A 13,341-nucleotide genomic window follows, 5' to 3' on the forward strand; every position below is an offset into this window, starting at 1 on the left:
TGCGGGTGTGGGTTTTTGATTTCGGGTTTGGGTTTGGGTTTGGCAAAACCCGCACCCTACCCGACCCATTGCCATCCCTAGTTCTCTCTGATGATGATGATGATGAGTTGCAAAATGAACAAATGGAGCTGCCTGGCAATGTTTTTCAAGAAGAGCAAGCAGAACACACTCAATCTCTTCCAGAATTAGAGGTGCCTGTTAATGTCAACATTTATCCTGACAACAATGTTCCTGGTCATGAGGTAGATGGTTCTGCTTGATAGCTCCTTTGCAAGTGTACAAAGTTGCCCGTAGTAATAAATTATCGATCCCTCGAGGATTGTGATTCAATACTAATTATATTAACTTCTAGTATTTAGATTATGAAAATAAAAACCAATTTTAAGGATTTTAAAGATTGTAACAATCACTAATAAAAAGTAAAAGCGAAAATCAAATAGTTTATGAAATCAGATGAGAAAGATAGTACTTGGGTCCTGTTTCACCTATTCGGCTTATGCCTTTATTCTAACAATGTTCATATGAATTTAATAAACTCCTCTACGACGATTTAACCTATGTTCTAAGATGTTGATAACTCACACGCCCTAGACTTTCAATTCAATTACTAAGTCTGTTTTACGAGCACCTAGACCAGGGAATTGAAGATTAAGTTCTATTTAAACTAGCCAACGCAATTAGGTTCTACTCTTGAATCAAGCAGTAGGGAACGCCTAATCTAATTGTTTCCTTGTTTCTCTAATTCCTAATCAACTTCCGTTCTCATAAGAATCAGTAAATTACTCGCATGCATTCAAGTATAATCAAGATAAATTGAAACAACTACGTAGATTAATAAATAAAATTCATATGAAACAAAGATTTGAATCAAAACATAATCCTAAAAAGGTTCCACAACCCAAGTACTAAAAGAGGTTTAGCCAAATATGACCATGAAAATTACACAGAAGTAGAAAAAGAACTTATCAAATCGAAGGATAATTGAAGAAGCTTCTTCTCCTCAATGCCGTTTTTCCTCTCCTTCTGTGTCCCCTCCTACTGCCGTTTTTCCTCTATTTTATATCCCCTCTTCATAAACTAACCAAAACCTAATATATTATATATTATAATAATATAAATTATCTTTGCAATTTCAATCAGGTTCCGTTTTTCCGTTTCCATTCAATCATGTGATCTTCCTCTCAAATAAGCCAAAAAGGCATCTAATGCTTCTGCCATGTGTCAGCACGCAACTGGTGCGGAACTTAAAGTGTGAAATCCAGTGGTATGCAACCCACAGGCTTATAGTGGACCTTGGTCATGATTGTGCCACGTGGACGAAAGAGAAACAGGAGCCATTGATCTCATGCATGTGCATGGGAGCTCCCCTGGACCAGCAGCACCGGATCGGCTCTCTTATTCTGATTTTCTCTTTTCTCTTTATTCCGAAAATCCTAAATAAAATTAAAATAAATAAATTAAAATAAAATCTTAGAAAAATAATAATAAAAAATAAACAACCTAAATCCTAACTAAATCTATCATTTAAAAAGTACTAATTAATGATAGATAAAAATTACTAAAATCTACCAAATCGTAATAAAAACTCCTAAAATCCTAAAATAATTAAAAATACGAAAATTAAATAAAAATACTATAAAAACTAATTAAAACTCATAAAATAAATTAAAAATAAAATAAAAGACCCTAAAAAATACTCTTATATCCTCGGGTCAACACACCACTATACTCAACGACAGCTTGTCCTCAAGCGTAAACTCAAGTAGCTTGTCCTCAAGCACAGAACTAATCACCCCTAAATCAGATGCCAAATTTTCAGTTTAAAAACCTAGGGTTCATCACAGTAGTTTATGCAAGTGCTAAGATAAGAAAGTGAATAAACTTCAGTAAGTGAGAATTACAAGCAGCTGGGAAAACAGAGTTAAGAGTCCGTACACAAATAAGCTCACATATCTCTCAGCTCATGAACAAACTAGTACAATGCATCAAACCTGGCTATCTTTCAACTCAAAATCAAATAAGACAGTAAAGCAATTAGGAGAGACCTCATCAGGTTGTAACGTGGCTAAGGGTGCAATGTAGGTAAGGAATTGAAAGAATTGACAACTCAAAGGGCTACCCAATGTTGGTTAAGTGATCTTTTTTCATGATGCACAAAGGAGCAATAGATTCAACACATTTAGGCTCTCCCTCTTATTCCTTTTTTTTTTCCCTTCATTTGGAACAAAGTAATGAAGTGATTGGGGAATATAGAAAGTGGGATGACCACCCCCATAACCTTACTCACTTATTTCATATTTTTTTCTTTCCCTTTGTTCCGAGGCACATACCTCAAATTTTACATTTTTTCTTTTCATTTTTTTTTCTTTTTTTGAGAGAATAGAAGCCTGCACTTTTTAAGCTCTTTCCAATTTTTAAGTAACTAAGATCACTTAACAACCAAACAAATCACCAAAGCAAGGCACCAAATAAATAATAATTAAGGCTCAAAGGGGCCACTAACGGAAATATGAAAGCAAATTCTGAAAGCCAACAAAAATTCCTATAAGTCTCTCTCTGAATCACAAAACTGCACATATTCAACCGAGATGCAAATCAAGACATGTTCAAGCAGGTACAAGTATGTCAGAATATTCACTCAACACTCAGAAACAAAAGGGTAAGTGTACCCATAATCAGAACTCGAAACAGTGTTACCAAGCAACTCAACTCAGGTTCCCAAAGCTATCCAGCTCTCATTCTCTTAACACACACAGTTCCCCACATGTGAATCACCCAAATAACTTATTTTCATCAATTTTCACAAACAAAACAAGCATCTAAATTTAAGGTGAAACCGCTTAAGATATGCAAGTAACATGGTGCACAACACATGAATATAAGGGTAAACAGACTCATAAAAAAAACGAAATACATACTGCTACTAGCAAAAAGTGAACATGCAAAATAGGAGGAACGTGGTTTATGAATTACTTCCCTGTTTGTTCCATGTAGATGCAACATTTGATAGTACCAGGACTTCATCAACAAATGGGGTCTCCAACCTTGTTCAAACTTTTTCAACGTAAGCACTTTAGTCCTTGCAACATGAACAAACACATCAAAAATACCATAGATAATTGCATCTCACATAATGTAAAAAAAAAAAAAATTATGATTAAAAAAAACTGATTTTTTTTTTTTGAATTTTTAAAATATTTTTCTTTTTTTTTCTGGAATTTTTTTAAAAAAAAAAAACAGAAAATTACGTTTTTTTTTTTTAAACAGGGACTAAAGCAGCGGAATCAGTAGAACTGCAGCAATAGACTTGCGCTGGGAAAAAACGGCGCAACCGCGCCATATCTGGCGCTGCAAATTCCAGTAAGCCCTTTTTTTTCTTTTCCAAGCTAATGCAGCGGTTTCATTGTTTCGCTGCTATAGAGTGGACAGAGGCGCCACTAAAAGTCCTTATTTTACCAGAATTTTCCAAACTTAACCAATTTTCAGCTCTCTAACCTATGCAATGAATGAGACTCTACTACACACTAAGACTCAAAATATCATAAAAACTCATACTAAGGAATTTTTTTTTTTAATAAAACTAACAGTACAAAACCAAATAAAATTAATGATTAAAACTAAGAAGCAAAATGAAAATGATATTATAACCAACGAAATAAAACTAAAACTATCACATGGGTTGTCTCCCAAGAAGCGCAATTTTATAGTCTTTGCTAGACTCCCCTGGACTCAGAATGTCATCCAGGGTTTATCCCAAAGTGCATTGCACTTTCGGGATCTTTCAATTGAGCACACACCTTAGTTAGATTTTTGCATGCAACCTCAAGAGCTAACACACAATCATTAAATTTTAAATTAAGAGGTATAGGAGATTTCTCTTCTTTCTTACGCTTTGGCTTCCATTGGAAGCACCCACCTTTTACCTTCTCCTCCGTTTGCTTTGAGTTGATCTCCTCCTTCTGCTTGGAATCGATCTCCTCCTTCTGCTCAGAGTTGACAATCATGCTCAATGAGTAGACTTGTTCAGTTTGATTGATCTGTGTGTCCTCTTTTTTCTTCTTATTTGATGCTCCAGCTTTTTCTTTAAGGAAGAACTGCTTCAGCTTCTCATCACTCCACTCTTCCATCATTTTCACCAAAAATACATCATTCTTCTCAACTGGTTTTGACTTCAGGTCAAATATGTTGAAACTGATCTTCTCATCAGCTACCCTTAAAGATATTGTTCCTTTCCCCACATTTATTTTCGCTTGTGAAGTGGCTAGGAACGGTCTTCCCAGAATCAATGGTATTTTAGAGTCCTCATCCATATCAATTATCACGAAGTCCACCGGGAACTCGAACTCTCCTACTCTTACTAGCACATCTTCAACAACTCCCCATGGAGCCACTATGGAGCGATCTGCTAATTGAAGCATCATCATTGTCGGCTTCAGTTCTCCAACATTAAGTCGCTCAAACATTGATAGGGGCATTAAGTTGACGCTTGACCCTAAATCACATAAGGCTCTCACTTGCTTTGAAGCCCCAAAATTAACAGGTAGGGTGAAACTACCTGGATCCTTTCGTTTGGGTGGAAGCTTCCTTTGTAGAATAGCGCTACACTCCTCAGTAAGCTCAACGATCTCATTCTCTTCACTCAACCTCCTTTTCTTTGAGAGTATCTCCTTCATGAATTTAGCATATTGAGGCATCTTTTCCAGAACTTCAGAGAATGGGAGCTCTACACGCAACTTTTTGAACAAAGATATAAACTTGGAGAATTGCTTCTCCAACCTCCTCTTTGCTATGTTAGTGGGGAAAGGGGGAAAAGGGACTTTTGTAAACTTTTTTTCTAATTCTACTTTTCTCTTTTCCTCTTCTTTTTCTTTCTGTTTTTTCTTATTTTCTCCTAAAGGTTCAATATCTCCTACAAACTCATCATTGACATTATTGTTTTCTACAATTTTCTGTTTAGGCTCACTCAAGGTAGCACCACTCCTAAGAGTTATGGCAGAGCAATTTTCTTTAGGATTAATGACAGTATCTGAAGGAAACATACCTGAGGGTCTTTCTGACATTTGCTTGGCAATCTGTCCCACCTGAGTCTCCAAATTTTTTATAGCAGCTTCATGATTTTTGAAACTAGTATCTGCTTTGTTAATGAAATTCTCCATCAATTCTTCTAAGCTCTTCTTCCCATTGCCACTGCCTTGATCCTGATTCTGTTGAGGTCCTGAATTCTGAGACTGGAATCTTTGATTTGAATATTGCCTCTGATTATTTCCTCCTTGATTGAAGTTGTTCTGTTCCTTCCAGGAAAAGTTAGGATGATTCCTCCACCCCGGATTGTAGGTGTTGGAATAAGGATTATTTTGGGAATTTCCCAAAGCCTTGACTTCCTCGTCAAAATCTGCACCGCAATCTTCACTGGCATGAGGGCCACCGCATGTTCCACAATGGATACTATCCACATTAGATATCTTGGCTGCCTGGAACTGTCGCTGCATAGCTGTCATTTGTTGAGATAATTGCTTGTTTGAAGCAACCATCCTATCATACGCTTCTATTTCCAGTACACCCCTTCTGTTTTGGCGGTCATTGGTAGAGTTCACTGCACTTTCAGCCATTTTATTGATTAAGTCCCAACCTGCTTGAGCTGAAAGAGCATCAAATTCGGCACTAGCTGCTGCTTCCAAGTTTGATCTGGCAGAATCAGTCAAGCCGTCATAAAACCTCTCCACCTGTGCTCCCAATGTGAGGTTGTGCTGAGAGCACTTCCTTAACAGTTTCTTGAACCTCTCTAGAGCTTCATGGAGATTCTCAGTATCTTCCTGTTTAAAAACCAGGATGTCGTTCTTCAGCTTCCTCAGCAAGGTACGAGGGAAGAACTTTTTAATGAATTTCTTAGCTAAATCTTCCCAAGTTGTTATGCTGCCTTGAGGTTGGGAGTTGAGCCACTCCTCAGCTGTGTCCCTTAATGAAAAAGGAAAGAGTTGCAAACGGACAAGCTCGGTATTGGGAAGACGTGTAGTACTGCAGTTCCTGATGAACCGCTCTAGGTGAGCATGGGCATCTTCACTGGCAGATCCTCCATATTGATGTTGACTGATCAGGTTGATGAGTGCAGGTCTGAGTTCAAAGTTCTGAGCCTCGACATTCTGAGGGGCTATACTTCCTGGGTAATCATAACTCATGACAGGTTCATTCAGATCCCTGAGGGGGCGGTTGGCCTCCTCTAGCTCTCTTTCTTGCTGGATTCGGCGCACGGCTTCCTGCACCTGTTCCTCTTGAGTCCTTGCGAACTCCGCTCGAAGTCGCGCTTCCAATTCAGCATTCGTTTCAGCTGTCATTGCAGATGCAAGGGCTCTTCTTTGTTGTGCTAACCGGTAATGAAAGGTGCGGTCGATTTCTGGATCAAAAAGCAATGCCTCTGGATCAACTGTACCTCGTATACACTGAACACACTAATTAGAAGCACCCGTTCGATAAAGATGAAATAGCAAAAAAAAAAAAAAAAAATTGAAAGACAAAAAATCTAGACAAAAGAGATTAATTAAAACTAGTATTGGAAAGACAATCCCCGGCAACGACGCCAAAAACTTGATAGCTCCTTTGCAAGTGTACAAAGTTGCCCGTAGTAATAAATTATCGATCCCTCGAGGATTGTGATTCAATACTAATTATATTAACTTCTAGTATTTAGATTATGAAAATAAAAACCAATTTTAAGGATTTTAAAGATTGTAACAATCACTAATAAAAAGTAAAAGCGAAAATCAAATAGTTTATGAAATCAGATGAGAAAGATAGTACTTGGGTCCTGTTTCACCTATTCGGCTTATGCCTTTATTCTAACAATGTTCATATGAATTTAATAAACTCCTCTACGACGATTTAACCTATGTTCTAAGATGTTGATAACTCACACGCCCTAGACTTTCAATTCAATTACTAAGTCTGTTTTACGAGCACCTAGACCAGGGAATTGAAGATTAAGTTCTATTTAAACTAGCCAACGCAATTAGGTTCTACTCTTGAATCAAGCAGTAGGGAACGCCTAATCTAATTGTTTCCTTGTTTCTCTAATTCCTAATCAACTTCCGTTCTCATAAAAATCAGTAAATTACTCGCATGCATTCAAGTATAATCAAGATAAATTGAAACAACTACGTAGATTAATAAATAAAATTTATATGAAACAAAGATTTGAATCAAAACATAATCCTAAAAAGGTTCCACAACCCAAGTACTAAAAGAGGTTTAGCCAAGCATGACCATGAAAATTACACAGAAGTAGAAAAAGAACTTATCAAATCGAAGGATAATTGAAGAAGCTTCTTCTCCTCAATGCCGTTTTTCCTCTCCTTCTGTGTCCCCTCCTACTGCCGTTTTTCCTCTATTTTATATCCCCTCTTCATAAACTAACCAAAACCTAATATATTATATATTATAATAATATAAATTATCTTTGCAATTTCAATCAGGTTCCGTTTTTCCGTTTCCATTCAATCATGTGATCTTCCTCTCAAATAAGCCAAAAAGGCATCTAATGCTTCTGCCATGTGTCAGCACGCAACTGGTGCGGAACTTAAAGTGTGAAATCCAGTGGTATGCAACCCACAGGCTTATAGTGGACCTTGGTCATGATTGTGCCACGTGGACGAAAGAGAAACAGGAGCCATTGATCTCATGCATGTGCATGGGAGCTCCCCTGGACCAGCAGCACCGGATCGGCTCTCTTATTCTGATTTTCTCTTTTCTCTTTATTCCGAAAATCCTAAATAAAATTAAAATAAATAAATTAAAATAAAATCTTAGAAAAATAATAATAAAAAATAAACAACCTAAATCCTAACTAAATCTATCATTTAAAAAATACTAATTAATGATAGATAAAAATTACTAAAATCTACCAAATCGTAATAAAAACTCCTAAAATAATTAAAAATACGAAAATTAAATAAAAATACTATAAAAACTAATTAAAAATCATAAAATAAATTAAAAATAAAATAAAAGACCCTAAAAAATACTCTTATATCCTCGGGTCAACACTGCTCCTGAGAACATTTATCCTGACAACAATGTTCCAAGTCCAGAGCAGTAGAATATGGACCACATGGCCACTAGGGTCGATTTTTTTTGTAATATTTATGGATGTATGTGGACCACTTACTTTGGCCATCAGCTTGCTGCATTATAAGTCTTTTTAATTATGTTTTGGTCTTAGCCTTTCATCTGTGTTCAAACAATGACTAGTGGAGTACTTTAACTCCTTATGTATTGATGTTGATACTTAACCTGAGTCTATTTAGATATCTCTAGTTGTTGTATCTTTTTAATCATATTCAATGTGTATGATGAAGGAAGTACAATCTCAGAAAAAGAAATAAATGACATCAACAGTAGCCCAACAACTATTCTTCTTTTCATTAACTTGAGTACATGATACATACTTCCATACACAAAATACTTCCTTAACCTACATACTTCCATACACAAAACACAGGCCACATTCCCTTACATAAACCCTTTTCTCATACATAAACTTTCAACCCTTTCTCTTTAATAAACTTTCAACCCTTTCTCATACATAAAGTCCCTATTGCTACTATCATTGCAAGGACAGTAAACAAGCATGCAAGCTTCTTCTGGAATCTCTCAACTTCAAGCTTCTTCTTGAGCTTCATAATCTTCTTATTCAACTCTGGTACAACATGAACAGAGTTTGATGAATTGCCAATCTCAGAATTTAAACTTGTTGCATCACTTTCAACTTGAGCATGACTTCTCTGAACTACAATACTTGGATCATCAATCCAAAAAAAGAAACCACAAGTATCTGGCAACTGCAGCAAACATTGAATTTTGTTACTCATAGCTTCACCAAACTAGAGCTTAATATGAAGAGCATCAGATTAAAAAGCCTCGATTAACTTACTTGCCATCTTCTGCATCTCAGAAATCTCCTATTAGTGTTTACTCGAGTCCCAGCTGTGTAGACGATGAGAGGGAGACCACATTGACATCTGGCCCTTCTACCTGCAGACCTTGGCCTGGAACGAGAGGGCGAAGCGGATGAAGAATTCATTGTTTGTAGGAGAAGATAACAAGAGCGCGATTCAGAAGTAGGAGAAGGAGAACAAGAACGCGATTTGAGAACTAGAAGAAGAGAAGGCTTGAAACAGAGAAGAAGAAGGAGAGAGGAAGATGAGGTCGATTCTGCAGCAAGAAGAAGAGGAAATGGGGAAGAAGAAGGAGGTCGGGAGAGATGGAGGAGATGGAGGAAATGGAGGAGATGAACCCTAATTTTAATTTCTGAGTGTTAGATGAATTGGGAATTGGGGTAATTGTTTAGGGAATTAGGATTAGTTGGGGGGGGGGGGAATTAAGAATGTTTAATTAGTTTTAGGTTAATTATGTTAATTATCATATGTGTAAATTAATTTTATTAAAAAAAAAATTTGGGTGTCATGTCAGCTTCATTTACACAGTCAGCCCGCTACATCATCACTCGCCGGAGCTCCAAGCTCCGGCAGGGACTGGCTCCAAACGTTTTTTAAAGAGAGGGATTTAATCCACAAATTTTTCCGGTCAGGGACCTGGTTCAGACGGCGACACAAAGACAGGGACTAATATGAGGATTAAGCCTAAAATTTATTAAGCAAATTATATATTGTACTCGTTTTTAGTGTTATCTTTGCCAATAGTTGTGCACTTGTCGTTGTAATATATTTTCACACTAACGACTAATAATTGAATGTCACGTATTTAAAAATAATAATATTCATTTTTGTCTTAATTAAATTAAAAGCTTAGTTTCAAATTTCGGGACCTATCATTAAATGCTTGTGTAGAAAATGTTTACAGTAACGATTGAATACCATTAAATCCCTATATAAATGTATATTAATCATTTTAATTTTTAATATGTATATATAACACATACATATATAAAAAAAAATTGAAAAAGAAATGAATATTATTAATATGAATAGTTTGATCCAAAAATAGCATCAGACAAGAACAAAGTACAAAACGAATTGAAACTACATCAAGGTTACCAAACCACACCTTACTCTGTGGTAAAAAGACCCACCACCACCCCACAGAATGACTATGACAAATTCCCAAGAAAGAGCCTCATTAAAACCTTGCTCAGCAAAACCGAGTGGGAAAAAACTGAGTAAGGAAAAATGGTACTACTAACTTGGAAGAGCCATTCTACAACTAAATCCAAAATCAAAGTTTGGTAACAAAATCATGGAGCCAGCAATACTATACACTACTACAAGATTAATAGCGTCCTCTAATGATCACACCACCCACGGATATTTAAATTTTGCATCACCACTAATTGTACATGTAGCTAGCAGCGCCAACACACCCTATCAAAGCATCCAAACATTAGCACACCACACCACCCACGGATATTTAAATTTTGCATCACCACTAATTGTACATGTAGCTAGCAGCGCCAACACACCCTATCAAAGCATCCAAACATTAGCACACCTGCATCCTCTAAAATCACACCACCGACCCTCTCCGTTTCCAATTGCATAAGTAGCAAACGCCCAAAAATTGTAGCAGCACACCAGCAACAACCCTCCTGTCCTTAAACAAACAGCACTAGCAATATAATAATCATAACAGCAACAACACCAAATCAACAACAGCAGCTCCAAGTTACAGCAGCAGGAATATTTGAAGAACAACAGCCCTGTGACACCCCGTAGCATAACAGCACTATAAAACAATTAGCAGTTTATGAATAATCCTCACCACCACAAGTGAAAAGTCCAGCTGCAGCAACAATGGGACACCAATATATCAGAAACACAAAATAGTAAGAACCCCCAACACTGGTAGTATATGGCAGCTTATGACACGACTTTCAGCTACAGCTCACTAACACTCATTTCAGCACCAACAACAACATATAATGACAGCAACAGGAGGTATTCTAGAAACACAACAGCAGCTTCAAAATACCATGTCAATACCCACAGCAACTCAGTCCTATCACACGCCTTCGTAGCTAATGTATCTGCTCTTGTGTTTCCTTCCCGCAATATATGAGCGACTGAGAAGCAATCCACCTCCAGATCAACTGTACAATCCCCTGGCGATCCAAAGTATGCATAAATGACCCAACACCCGGAATCAACAACGAGTAGCAAACTGTTTTGCTATGCCCTGAATAGCAATTTCTTCCGGGCAATCAAATAGCATACCCGCCTGCAAGCTCCTAATATATGCACGTCGCGCACGAGTCTGCACACCATCAGGGCTATCGAAGTCATAATGCATTAATTGCCACTGAGAAGAAGATCTGCCTAGCTGCGCCACTTCTAAATTTTCTTTTGCTTTTCTCGGCCTTCCCCGTGCTCTCTTAGGCTTATCTACTACAACCGGAAGTTTCTCCTTCCGCGGCCTCCCTCGCTGTCGTTTCTGCTGTCCCATCACAAAATTTGTCTTGCGTGGATTTTTCGAAGCTGCCAAAGGTGTATTATCATAGGCCAATTCCAGAACACTTTCAGGCTCATAATCACTTACTGCAAAATCACTCAGATGCACCTCTTCCGTGAACGTAGGTTGTTGTTTTCTCAAAGAAACAATTGTTCTCTTCACTTCCTCTTCTGTCTGTGGTCCCCAATACAAGTTAGTGATATTTTGTCCTTTTTCATCAGTATATTGAGTCATTACTAACTGAATAAATGCCCCTTCCATCTGTAACCGTCTCTCAGCTGTAACAAACTGGGCCCACCCCAACACACCATTAACCACATCATCAAAATGGTCAAAATACCATTTCTGCCAATGCACTTTTTTCTCACGGACCCCCTTTGATCCCATAAAAATAGCTAATGATTCAAAATTCAAATTGTTGAAATAATCCAACTCCTTAATTTCCTCCTCCAAATATCCTGATTCAAGCAAATAACGTGCTTGAATTTGTAACAGCCCATCCTGAATTCCCTCGCTTCCATTACACCCTGGTTCCTCTAACGGCTCGCCAGAATCCTCCCGGCCACCACCTGAAACATGAAGACAGCAATCAACCCCACCGCCACCACCCACACCATCATCATCACTCAGGTCATCAACGCCACCACCCGCGCCATCATCATCATCTAGAGATTCATGATCACTGTCACTCAAACTAGCTTGCAAAGTCTTGTAAACCCCACGAAATTCCCCCACACCAACAATAGGAAGCTCTGGAACGCAAAACAGTTTACTCAACTCTTTATCCACCTGCACCCAAACGTCCCTTCCCCCGACCCAAGGTTTCTTTACCTCCAACAACACACGAGCAACATCCAGACGCCGCCTGTCCCTGGTCGCGTCGTCTTGACAAATAATTCTTCCCAAGGACTCCATGGCCAGCGCAAAGAAATCAAAACCCCAGACCTTCACCGGAACATTAAAAATATTAACCCACAAACGATGGCTTGCGGAAGATGTCCCCTCCGAACAGGGTCTCACGGATTCAAACATCTGCAACAGATAATCCAGCCCGTGTTCCAGTATGACCTCCATTTCAGACTTCGATTGAAACTCCAATAAGACTTCTCTTGCACCAAAAGGTTTAGCAACGATCACACCCAAGCCTGAGGAATGAAGAAAATCTTGAACTACCTCCAGAGTGTAAATCTCAGGCAACGTTGCCACTGCCCAGCATTGTAACCGTAGAGTTTCCTCCTCTGTCGATACATAATGGGGTGGCCCTCGCTGCTGAAATTTTGAATTATCCTTGACCCGCCAAACCTTCTTCACCTTGGCTTCCGACACTGTTGCTGCAATCTTCCCCTTTGGCCGCCACTCAGAAGCTCTCCTTTTGCCACTCATTCCAATCTCATACTTCTCTCTATTAACCACCAAGATGGAATTATCCACCAGTGACCCATGCAATTCCTGCACCGCCGTATCTGCATCAATTTTATACTTAAACCTCACAAACCCAAATCGAGCCCTCCGACCCTGTCTTCGGACACGCTGAATAAACACTCCTAGAACTCTGCCATAGCGTAAACCTAAATCCTTCAACCGTTGATACGTAAACTCATCTCCCAAACCATCAACAAACACGGAGAACCCCGGTTTCCCATCCACCCCACCTCGCCGGCGAACATATTGATCAGAGCTTTCCGGCGGCATATCCCCCCCATGTCCTATGTAATTCTATTCCATACATATATAAACTTATTTTAGTGTTATTATAATCATTTTACAATAATGTATTGTCTTTAGTTTATGCTGCAAAACTCAATCTTTGAGAAATATTATTGGCTTATTAGCACTTTTGGTCCCTCAGGTTTGAAAAATGTGCAAACGGGATCCCCGAGGTTTAAA

At 38.3% G+C, this 13,341-nt stretch overlaps 1 non-coding gene across 1 annotated transcript; it reads left to right on the forward strand.

Annotated features, from left to right (window-relative positions):
- The first annotated feature begins 5,739 nt into the window (after positions 1-5,739).
- LOC130741633 (small nucleolar RNA R71) lies at positions 5,740-5,846 on the forward strand. Its single transcript, XR_009020520.1, has one exon. It is a non-coding gene; the product is annotated as a small nucleolar RNA R71 (small nucleolar RNA).
- The last annotated feature ends 7,495 nt before the right edge of the window (positions 5,847-13,341 follow it).

The sequence above is a fragment of the Lotus japonicus genome, chromosome 2 (genome assembly GCF_012489685.1).
Source record: "Lotus japonicus ecotype B-129 chromosome 2, LjGifu_v1.2".
NCBI lineage: Eukaryota > Viridiplantae > Streptophyta > Magnoliopsida > Fabales > Fabaceae > Lotus > Lotus japonicus.